Source organism: Sinohyriopsis cumingii, chromosome 6 (genome assembly GCF_028554795.1).
Source record: "Sinohyriopsis cumingii isolate HCF-2022 chromosome 6, ASM2855479v2, whole genome shotgun sequence".
In the NCBI taxonomy this organism is placed as follows: Eukaryota; Metazoa; Mollusca; class Bivalvia; order Unionida; family Unionidae; genus Sinohyriopsis; species Sinohyriopsis cumingii.
Window position 1 is genome coordinate 125081603 of NC_142966.1, and position 13047 is coordinate 125094649.

The window sequence follows — 13047 nt, forward strand, 5'->3', positions numbered from 1 at the left end:
TTCTGCATGTAAGCTTTGTATAATTGTAAAGTGACATGTGCAGTCTTTGCAATTGGAGTATGTCAATAGTTGCATCATTGAATGTCAACTTAGAAGTTGTCTTATTAACTGCAACCGTCTCAAGAGAAATGCAAATTAAAAAAAAGATGACTGAGAAATATAAGTAGTATAAATTGTTTTTTCCCCAGTAATTTCCTATTATTTCTTGATACAGGGACTTGCACCCTCAACATCTTATCTTTCTAAAAGTGGCAAATTGGTATTTAACAAGAAACATCAGCTGATAACATTTGTTTATTTTTATTTTAACACAAATAACACACCTAACAAGCTAAGCTGAGCATTAGCTACTTTACTCAGGAGTTCTTGAAACAGTTCACCTGTATTGAGGTTGAAACTTACGATGCACCAACTATGGGTCATACATGCCACCGAATGTACTGTTATTCAAGCAGAGCTTCACACTTAGAAAGCACTAAATAGTTTAAGAACATGGAAAAAGCATGTCCATAGCCTTTTATGATTGTTTACAGAGAATGGTCACGAATTTTAAACAGAATGATTTGGGAAACAGCATTTTTGCATTTGGAAATTGGTATAATATCATTAATAAAGATGGTAATGTGGTGTATGTTAAGAATACTTTTGGGGACATGAGGGCAAGAGTTACAGTACATAGATTACATGTTATTCCATTTGGGACAACGTTTTGCAACCCATATTGCAAATCTCACATCTGTGTTACCCTAAAACCAGACCTCAACTCCAAAACATTTCGTTCATGATCTCTACTACCACCAGTACTCGTATACTTCATTCTCTATACTAGTGTACATTTTCTGTCCTTTTTGAGCTTTGGGTCTTTCCTTTAGGTTAGGTGATGTTATTTAACTTGGGAGTGATTATTTCATAGTAAAAGTGTTGGGGGTAGACTAGCATAGCATCCTTGGCAATGATATCATTTATTCATTGATCATCACATCATGTGATCTCTATTGACTTTTATGATGTGATCTCTACCATCATCATAAGCATATTCTTTATGCATTTGGCCTGTTCCATATAGGATCTTCAAAACAATTGTCCGGCTCCATGTGGCCAAGTGGTCTGAAGTGCTGGCTGTTATCAATCACTGCCATCTGACCTCTGTCCATGTGGGTTCAAGTCTCGGGCTCGGCCAACACGGGGATGTGAGAAAGCTGCCAGTAGCTTCCAGTGGGTCAGTGGTTCTTACTGGAGTTTCTCCTACTGCTTCCTCCACCAGTTATCCTGGCCGCCATATTATAGCCTGTCTTTACTGAGAAATGGCGTTGAACCCCCCCCAAAACAAAAAAGCTTAAGTACAAGCCAATAGAACATTCATTTAAACAATTATTTTAGGCTTAACAGTCCAATCTAAGTGTACATTTGTGTGTGCATGTGTGGAGAGAGAAAAAGAGAGATTCCAACATTGCAAGGCTACACACCCAAAAGGAACAAGTTATTTTTTGCAACATCTGGAATAGAATGTATCAATTTGACTAACCCAGTGTATATTATACTTTTATGCTGTACCAGGGTCTATCCATATTTTGAATTTTTTCGAAAAATTTGTTTATTACCTCTATTAGCTAAGGTTTCAGTTGACTTTTTCCCATAACTATATGGACACCTTACACCATTTTCAGGTGTGTGTCCTAAACTCCAACTATTGAAAAATCCTTAAAAAAAAGCCCTAATTACCTTTGACATGTGCACCCCTAAATCGATAGACTTCTTCCATATTGCAAGTGCAAGCCATTCTGAAAGTTTGTTTCAGGTATGTGATATAGAACGAATGTTAACAAAATTGATATGGTTCTTTCTTGCCCCAAGTGCAAGCAGTTCACAAACAGTTTGATAAATGTAGAAGGTACAAGAACACAAATCATATTGTAGGCTAAGAAATTGATAGTTTTTTTATGTCTCCAAGTGCAAGCATGCACAAAGTTTGGTAACTGTTGATGGTGGACTAGTGTTAGTGTGGAGAAACAAAGTTTGTAATAGGCAGATAGACACATACCATAAGATGCTCTGCTTCAGGTGGGTGTATAAAAATTGGAAAAGCTTGAAATTTCCATGAAAAGAACAAAGACAAAATGCTTTTCTAGAAGCATGACATTTATGATTTCAGGTTTTACTTTGTAGAGGTTTTGTTTAGATTGATGCTTTTATGATCACAGAAAAGGCCATTTTCAGATTATGACTACATGTTTATTGGTTGTCCTTATTCTTCATATTCACACTTTATTTTTTGTGCTATCTATTTTCAGTTGTATACCCTGTCTCTAATGCACACAAAAGAAACCAGAAATTACCAGGCAACATTATAAAAGTGTTGTTTTGTGGTTTAACTCCATTTCTCAGCATAAGATAGGCTGCATATGACAGCCAGTAGAAATGGTGGAGGAATGACCCAGGAAAAACCCAGGTAAGAACCACCGACCTATGGGAAGCTAGTGCCAGCTTCCTCACATACTCACATTGGCCAAACCTGACACTCGGCCCATGCAGACAGAGGTGAGATGGCAATGATCAGTAAAGTTGAGTACATTAGACCACTCGACCACCTGGGACCCCGAAATAAAATGATTACAAACTTAATTGAATAATTTATTGTTAGGAAAAATAACTTGTAATAATAACAACAAAAGTTATGTCCAATATGTCACCACTTAACAGGAAGAATAATCTCAAACATAAATTTGATTTATTCTTTTACCTACCTCATGTGCTCACTTCTAACATGGCAGTCAGTACTCAGTCTGGTCTTGGAAGGATATAAACCTGCACACTTGTTACGAGTTCAGTATGTAAACCAGTCATCTACCCTGGTTTGAATTGATGCGTGAACAAAATAATATGTTGACTGTATGCATACATGTATTGTCTAACATAGACAATATGACTGATATCACTTGTAAATAATAATTTGGTCACCTGCCAATTTATATAATACTTATATAATATGGACACAATGGAAATTTAGCACATACAGTTATGTCAGATTTTAAGACACGATTAGTGCTATAGTACCATCTTTGTTATGCATGTAGATTATTGGCTTGTTCATTACTAATTAATACATTTATTTTGACTGATCTGTTTATCCAGATGGTAAGAATAATCACTCTTCTATTTATTCAAGGCATTAAATTCTTCAGAACTCACATTTTTAGTAATAATCCCTGTCAGAAGAGAACAACTTAACAGGTATTTTGGTGAAAACACCATGTAGATATGACTTTCCATTCAGGATGAGTAGCCACAAGAAGATTGTCATGATGGCTACTGTTGTGGCAATCTTGGATCTCAGATTGGCACCATTTTCATTTGGACCAAGTTGACATCATAAGAAATCATCAGGGAGTACCTCATTTTGATATGACTTTCCATTTATGAGGAGTAGCAATAACATGCTCAAGATGGCCTCTGTGATGGCGATATTGGATGTCTGAGCAGCATAATTATCTTCTGGTGTAGCATTAACAGTGTTTTCAAGATGGACATTCTAATAGCTTATTCTGTGTCTGAGTAGGGCCTTTTTAGAACAAACTAGACATCACAAGAAGTCTTCTGGTGAAACCCTATGTCAAGAGAACTTTCCTTTCTGGAGGAGTAGCAATAACAAAATTTTGAAATGGCTGTTGTGTTGCGCATAACACTTCAGAGCAATATTTCAAGTAGGTTAGGAGGAGCAGCAATAACAAACCATTGCTAACGGACGGAATGACAGCAGATGAAAGGACCACCATGGAAACCAGGTCATCCCATAAGCTCTTGGTCTATGACCAGTAGAACTTCAAATAAATACCAAATGCTTGTTACGTAAAGTATTTTCTTTTATAGCAGAGGATTTTGTCATTTTGTAGTATAACCTTATTAATTGAGATACTGTATTCTTGTGTGCTTCAATTAGTACAGCTCTTCCAAATTATAAGTCACGTAATTAAAGTCACTATTCCAGAAATAAAGTGGATGTAGACATTGGTCATGGATCCAGGTTTAATATGTAGTAGTAAAAATGATATTTGTTATGTACTTCATTATAAACTACAATATTTGAATATGTAACATGCTGTGTAATAAGCTCTCTGTAAAGTCAATTGAGGGTACTTACCATTGTTTTGGCAAACTACACATGTTATGGGTCAATACAGAAGTATGTTTTGTTTTGTTATTGTAGGTTCTAATGGCACTTTTAACATATTATTGGCTATAGGATGCCGAGGACATGGGAATTAAGTGGCTCTTTGGATAAACTAAGGCAGCTGCAACCCTTGGATTATGGGTCCAACACTCTTCCAAAGTGCTACGCAATTTTCACAATGCAGAATGAAGTAGACTGACAAGTCTTAGCTAGTGAGGATGAAGTCACTCAAGACCCCATTAGTGTAAAGCACAATACCAAATTTTGTTTAAATCCAGCAAGGTTACAAATGTTTTGCCATGGAAACCAAGATCAAGAGGATGACAATCAGGGGGTCATAACTCCAGAAAAAATTATGTCAGGGAATACTGGAAATCAGACTTGGGGCCTCATCAACATCAAATAGCATTCCAAATTTGGATGAAATTAAACAAAGGTTTTACAAGAGTGCCATGAACAGTCCATTATATAGCCACCCCATGATTAATAGTCCTTTACATAGATAACTGAAACTGTTGTGAAGAAACCATTTTCTTGTTTCAGTAACACAGATCTTGGCCTTGAACTTTTGACCTTAAACAAACAGGCTTTTTCTTTACCCTAAGTGCTAGCTATCCACAAAGTCTTTTAACTTTTTCATGGCAAAATTGAATTTCTGTAGAGATGCTAGTTTTATTTCTTTAAGTCACAGTGTGACTGACCTTTGAACTTTTGAGTTTGAAATATACTAAGGTAATATCTGGTTCTGTGATTTCTTAAGATGGATACCAACATATACCGGTACGATCTACACTTTCAAAAATAATATAATCGTGGATCTGTATTTCTATTTACCTAGTCTTTTTAAAATAGTCTCTGTAGAAGTGTGACTCGGGAACTAAGAAATTTCAAATTCCTCAAGAAAGCTCAATGCAGCTTTCATTTGTTAGAGAGTGGTCCAGAATGACTAACGCACGCATGGACTGTCTTGTAAGAAGTATGTATGTGTGCAGATTTGCACTTTGCAGGCATCATCAGGTTCCAGTTTCATTGAATTTCTAAACATACTCTGGATAATAACTCTTCCTTGTCATGCTTCAGACACAATTTTCACTTTTGTCGGTGTTAAAGATAGGAGACAGATGAACTTGTGCTAAAACTGTACACTGGCAAGTGTCATATCCTTTAAACAAAAGAATTGAGATTTGAGGAAATTATAATGTTTTCTACAGTGCTCTTTTCTGAAGAATTCAGGATATTATTTTAATCCTTGAAAAATTGTTGGTGAACAAGTAATGAGATAATTAACTAATTAAAAATATCAAATTTGAGAGGTTAAGTGAATCCAGGACCAGTTGTGAATTTGTTAATATGACCTTTCTTTGGCATTTTGAAACTTTGATAGAATATTTACCACAAAAATTCATGAAGATCTCAATGGGTGCATAATTGACTGGCATGTAAATATATAATAATGTTACAATATTTTACACTCATCATTTATCTTGGGGCTGTTCCATTAAAAAGAGTACATGTTCCAGGTTTGGAAGGCAAGTTTCAGTTTAATTGATTTAAATTCTCAAACCAGCGTGATCTTCCTCCCTATACCTTTCACATAAAGATTAATTTCTGCATCCGTAGATATTAATGTAGCCTGTGTTCCATGCAAAGTTTTCATTCCTTGGTACCTGTCACACTAAGGATACATTAATGGGTCTGCCTTCCAGCCCTGGTATGTAGTTTTCAGGAGTAAAACTAATTTTAGTTGGGTAAATACTTGTCCCCAGTCAAATTTGAAATCCCTCATAATTCTTTGACAGCAAAAAAGTAAGAGCATGTATCGTATTACATCATTTTAAATGGAATAGCTCTCAGATTACTTCTGTACACATCATTTTATATATAGGATGTACATTGCATTAGGTGTCAAATGACCTTGTTGCTTCTGTATACAATATAATCAGGGCCAGCGCTACCATATAGGCAAACTAGGCAGCTGCCTAGGGCGCTGATTTCAGGGGATGCATTTCTCCAAATCAACAACAGTTTTAAAAAATAAATAAATAAATTTCAGTTTTATTGAGGGTCGTTTTTTATCCTGGTTTATTTCATACAGGGACAAATAATCGGGTATATAAATTTTGAAATTGATATTTTCCTGGGGGGGGGGGCGCCAGAATCTAACCTTGCCTAGGGCGCCAGATAGCCTGGCGCCGGCCCTGAATATGATGTAACCTGTGACAGTGTCAGGTATCTGGGAACCCTGCCTTCATCAAATATGGGAGGAGACCTTTCCGTTTCATGGGTAAAGAGGAATTCCCAACAAAATAGTTATCATTGTCAGAAAGGCATAAAAAGTAAACAGTGGAATGTTTGCACAAGTTCAAATACATGTTGATAACTACATGTTGATAACTATGGTTTGTCCTAACACACAGCAAAAACAGATTAGCAAGCTTTCTTTTAACAGCAAATGCTCAAATGTAACAACATAAATGATTGTGATCCAAAGTCATGTCAGCTGGCTCTTTTGTTACTTTTCGTTACAAATGCAATATCCATATTACAGACTCTTAAGGAAATAAAGAAGAGTAGAGTATCAGATTTCAAGGATATTCGTAGATGTGAATGACTTCAGAACTTCAATAAAGACCAAACTATATTGGAGTTAATATTCCAACACAAGATGATAGGGGATGAGTTGGGGGTAATGCTTTTCAGGATTGACTAAAACTGCTCCTGACAGAATGAAAGTTCGACAAGTTTACAAGTGCTCTGGTTGCTTGATATGTAAAGCCATGCAGACAAGTGCTCTGGTTGCTTGATATGTAAAGCCATGCAAACAAGTGCTCTGGTTGCTTGATATGTAAAGCCATGCAGACAAGTGCTCTGGTTGCTTGATATGAAAAGACATGCAGAGAAGTGCTCTGGTTGCTTGATATGTAAAGCCATGCAGACAAGTGCTCTGGTTGCTTGATATGTAAAGCCATGCAGACAAGTGCTCTGGTTGCTTGATATGTAAAGCCATGCAGACAAGTGCTCTGGCTGCTTGATATGTAAAGCCATGCAGACTTTGATATGACCCTTATGATATACCATGTTCTTCACCAACTTGTGCCATTATATGTTATTGTTAAAAGTGTATAAGGCAAAGAAATAAAGTTTGACATTACGATTGCCTTGTGAGTTGGAATTTTAATTTCATTTTAACTTACTCCCCTGCAAACTAATTAACTCATTGTTACATAGTTTACATTTCATTTATATAATTTTGTTACAAAATGCCACCAACCCCAATGTGTAAACAAATGAGTGTTTGAATATGAATCATCTATTCAGACATGTGCAAAAATGGATTCTAAATGCATGTATAATTTCCAAATGTTTGTTTCTGCACTGGTAATAAAACCTCTTTCACTGATGACTAGCTTACATACAACACCTCTCTCATTGATGACAAGCTTACATACATCTCTCACTGATGACTAGGTTACATACAACACCTCACTGACGACTAGCTTACACACAAAACTTCTCTCACTGATGACTAGGTTACATACAACACCTCTCTCACTGATGACTAGCTTACATCTCTCACTGATGACTAGGTTACATACAACACCTCTCTCACTGATGACTAGCTTACATACAAAACTTCTCTCACTGATGACTAGCTTACATACAACACCTCTCTCACTGATGACTAGCTCACATACATCTCTCACTGATGACTAGGTTATATACAACACCTCACTGATTACTAGCTTACATACAACACTTCTCTCACTGATGACTAGGTTACATACAACACCTCTAACACTGATGACTAGCTTACATACAACACTTCTCTCACTGATGACTAGCTTACATACAACACCTCTCTCACTGATGACTAGCTCACATACATCTCTCACTGATGACTAGGTTATATACAACACCTCACTGATTACTAGCTTACATACAACACTTCTCTCACTGATGACTAGGTTACATACAACACCTCACTGATGACTAACTTACATACAACACTTCTCTCACTGATGACTAGCTTACATACAACACCTCACTGATGACTAGCTTACATACAACACCTCTCTCTCTGATGACTGGCTTACAAACAACACTTCTCTCATTCATGGTTAGCTTATATTCAACTTATCTATCAAGTTTGGTGAATTTCCACCTGGCAGTTTTTGGAGACAGAGGGAGAGGAATTTATAACAGATGTACAGCAGCCATTAAATTTACCAATCCCTGATGGGGATACTGATGATACACAAAATATTTTCATTATTTAAGACTATAGTATTGCCTTACACAAAAAGACACTCTCCAGTTTTTTTTATTTAGCTTCATGACTAATTGTTTTCTAAAAGTTTCAGTATTTACCTAGAATACTAAATTTAATACAGAGCTTTAGATAAGAAACATATTCAAGTCTTTTATGCAATAAACTAACTAAAAATATGTAGAGAAATGCTGAATTGCATTAAAACAATGCAAAAAGTTTAAGTATTTCATCAATATTAACTATGCTTCTTTGTTTCATTTATGCATGTGTAAAATGACAGTACTTAATTGTCGTTAGAAAACTCATTTTGTATATCTATACAATCTAATGCGGCCTGGGTTAGTCTTGGTCACTTAGATGTTTGATGTGCAAAGGCTTGATAAATGTCTTGCTGGCTAGGACTCAGTCTGCTATCATAAGTTTGTGTTGTAATACCTTATTAAAATTTCAGCATGATTACCAAGAGTACATTACACACCCATCCACAAGGTTTGATCAAGGAACTTACTCAAAGACTACAATTATTTTGTAAAACCCATTTTTCTTTCAGGCACAAGGTTCTTGACCTTTGATTCCAAAACCAATAGGCATCTTCCATACCTTTAGTTCAAGTACTTCACAATTTTCTGTCAAGGTATTTGCAAAAAATCAAAATCAATAGGCATCTTTCTGGCCCAAAGTGTAGCAATCCACAAACTTCGATGACAGCATCTGTTCAATGACTGAAATTTTTGTGCAGGAACCATTTTTCGTTTTTCAGCCAGTGATCTTGACTTTTGATCTTTTGGATCCCAAAATCTATACGCATTTACCTTCCTCCAGGCACAAAGCATCCACAATGTTTTGGTCAAAGTCTGACATGTAGAACTAAAGTTATTGTGCTGAAATCATTTTTCTTGTAACATTTAATCCTTAAATTCTCCCTTTGGAGAATAGCAGGGTGTCCCAATTATAGCAGGGTGTCCCAATTATTTCCATACAATTCTCAAGTTGAATGCTAGGTAATTTTTAAGGGCAAAAAGCAACAATAAACCACACGTTTGCTATTCTTTATCTGATTAAGTAATCACAGTCCATACTACCAGTCCCTCAGGGAAAACACTTAACAGAAACCAGACTTGCGAATGTACGTCTTTTGTCAACACAACAACATATGGTAGTAGGTTCTTTCATCTGAAGCTTTACACACTGAATGACACTGATCTAGCACATGCATTATGCTTTCTCATTGGTCAGTTAAAGAAATGAGCACAAGCTGTAGAGCATGTGACAATTGTTTTGGCTGGCTAACTGTATCTTAAGGAAAGTGGTATGCTTAAATATAAGACCAATTACAGTAGTTGTTGCATATTACATTGGCTTTTTGGTAATGTCAAAACAAAATGCCATGTGGAAAGTTAACAGCTCAACAGATGAGACACAGGAGTAGCCGTATCAGGTTATTGATATGTGAATCATACTCATGTAAACTGGCATAAACATAAAATATTAAGTTTCTAGTCGGGTGGTTATCCAGCTACAAAGCTGACACAACCCAATTAAAATAAGGAAATTCTTCAATTATCATTCATTTGTTGATCTCAAATAAATTAAATGTGTAAGTTTGTGACACTTTCAAGAGGCAGGACTGATGGTAAGTTATTGTGTGCTATTAAGACTAACTATGACCAAAGTTGGTGGAAAATGTTGATTACAGCAATATTAGGTGTCAACGGCAGTAATGTACTGCACAATTTGAAAAATCTGCCCATCAACCATTCTTTTCAAATATGGATTTTCAACCACTGAAGAGAAATCCTATATACCCCATGTCTCTGTTGTGATAAGACAAGGATGGAATGCAAATCTTGCAAGAAAGCAACACAAATATGCGATACCAAATGTTCCATATCCTTCCATAAAATGAATGATTCATTACTCAATGAAAATATTTTCTCGCACATGTACCTTAAAGGAAAAATCCTGGGTATGGCATGGTGTACATTCAATTGATAAAGTTAATTAAATTTTTTACATGTCAAATTTGATCACCATAAATCCACTTGTGTATTAGAAATTGTCCCATAATGTCTTGTATTTTTTGTTCCTGAGGTTCTCCATTTTCTTGTATCTCTGACATGTAACCAGCACTTAGGCATTTGTCGTGCTAGCATTACCAGTTGTATTGAACACAGCCCAATCATTATATATATATATATATATATATATATATATATATATATATATATATATATATATATATATATATGTGTGTGTGTGTGTGTGTGTGTGTGCATGATAGAAAGCATGTGTGCATATTAGTATAACAAATACAATTAAATGAGCACTCTGCAATTTCAAATATAAATCATCAAACATGCAGTCTTCTTTCCTTTTGCAATAAACCTGGACAAAAATTAACATGTACTGTCCTCAAATTTCAACTTAGACCAATGATCGTTAAAAAAAATACGTCTTATCACATCCTGTGAAAGATGCATCAGAAGACAAATTAACCATGTAAAATGACATGTTCTGTCATTTATCAATTTGTTGACCTGATTTATGAAATGCAACCCAAAACCAGTAACAGGCCTTCTCACCCTGGTTAATAAAAAGTAATAAGATTCACACAGAAACTTAGCATTAAATACCATTTTTACCGTATATATTGGGACATGATATTATAATAAATTTTTTTCTGTCCCTGAACTTATGGTGAAAATTTTTTACACCTTGGTCATATGTACCTAGACTTAAGAAACTAAGTAAATTTGTGTTGAATTTGTGCTACTACCCCACCCCCTCCCCTGCACGTTGCGAATAAAATGGATAAACAAAATGCTTACTTGATAATAACATGAAAGAAACTAACCTTGTATTGTCATCATTTATTTCTCTTTTTTCATCATGAGCAGTAAAGAATAAATTATATCCATGAACTCCATATATGTAGCATAGACATCCATACTGTAGCATGTATCGCTTATGTCCAATAATACACGGCACATTGTTCATTGACATGAACATTGAGAAACAAATCGTGCTTGGTTATACTTAAAGGTTTGAATATGTTATCCAACCAATCTGATTAAAATCAGATCTCCGCTGTCCTGCATGTGGATCTGATGATGACCACTTAAGGGGGTCATGTTCGAGTGACCTTTGAATTAACCAAAGGAAATGTAGCTTTCAAAAATCTGAAAGTGAATCAATATGTTTGGTACACATTCAAGCTCTTCATCCATGTTGCTCTGTCTCCAAACGCAAAGAAATCAGACTTCATCTGACTGGTTGATAAAATTAGCAATTATGGTAATGACACAGTTCACCAAAACACGACGCCTAAGTAGTCACTGTCAGATCTCCATGTATAACAGCGGAGATCTGATTTTAATCAGACTGTTATCCAATTGAAAACTGGATCCGACAAAATCGCAAATGAGAGGGAAAAAAAATCAGCCAATCGCTTGAAGATAACTGCAATTCATGCATGACATGGTGTTAGGTGCAAAATAACCGAGACTGAATATCCAGGTCAACTAAATGACAGTATCTTGCAAACAAAAATCATCATTTTAAAATACATTCACTTGACTGCAAATGACAATCTTTTCACTAGCATGGGTTACAAAAGTATTATTAAAGCAAGTTATTGCGGTGTATACTATTTACCCACAGACATCAGTGCCAGTTTGTATTAATTACAACAATAGATGCCAAGCAAACTGAAGCCCGTGTGGTGAATAAACACAATTGGCAGCAAGCAGTAAACTTGTTGTTTGAACTTACTGACAGAACATCAAAGACAGAGGTTATTTTTATTACAAAGTAAGACGACCTTGGAAGACAATTCTGGAATCTTTTAAGGGTGCTGATTTTGTTCTTTTTTTAATATACAAAGTCGACCAAGGTATGGAAGCTAACTTTGGTTCCTTTTCAGCAGTATTCACAGTAGATTTTGAATATAAATTTAACAATGGATCAATTTTAAAAGTGACACAATATAGTGCTTCATACATGGACATCAACGACCCAGGGTTGCCCAGATGATTTAGAGTAAATGATATTGTTTGATAAATTCATGAAGGCCAGAAGAGAAGATGATTTCGCTGACAATATGATCTTTAATTAACATGGATGAAATTCCAGTGTACTTTGATGTCAGTCCTGGATGGACTGAAGAATAAGATGGGGGTTAAAAGTTAGCACAAATGGTACAGATTTTAAAAAATCTGACTTGAGCCCATGCACTTTCTGCCTCTAACAATAATTTTTCAAGACATGAGAAAGCTGTAAAAAAACAATACTCATGCACCAAAAGAATGGATCGTATGTGTGCAGGAGAAGGGTTGTGTTGATGAGATGCTGGTGCAGTGGATTAAAGAGTTTTATCTCAAGTACACAGTTTTATATTTTTTTAAAATAAAATTTCAATTGGAGTACATTTTCTGATGTAATTTTCGAATGATCTAAAAGTTGTCGCACAACTTACAACTAGTAAAAACATGTCCCAGAACATATAGTGCACAAAAAATTACTTAAAAAATTAATTTATGGTGTCCCAACAAATACGGTATCCTAACATATATGGTAAATATGGTAGTTTTGGTGTTTCTTTTCATGTATA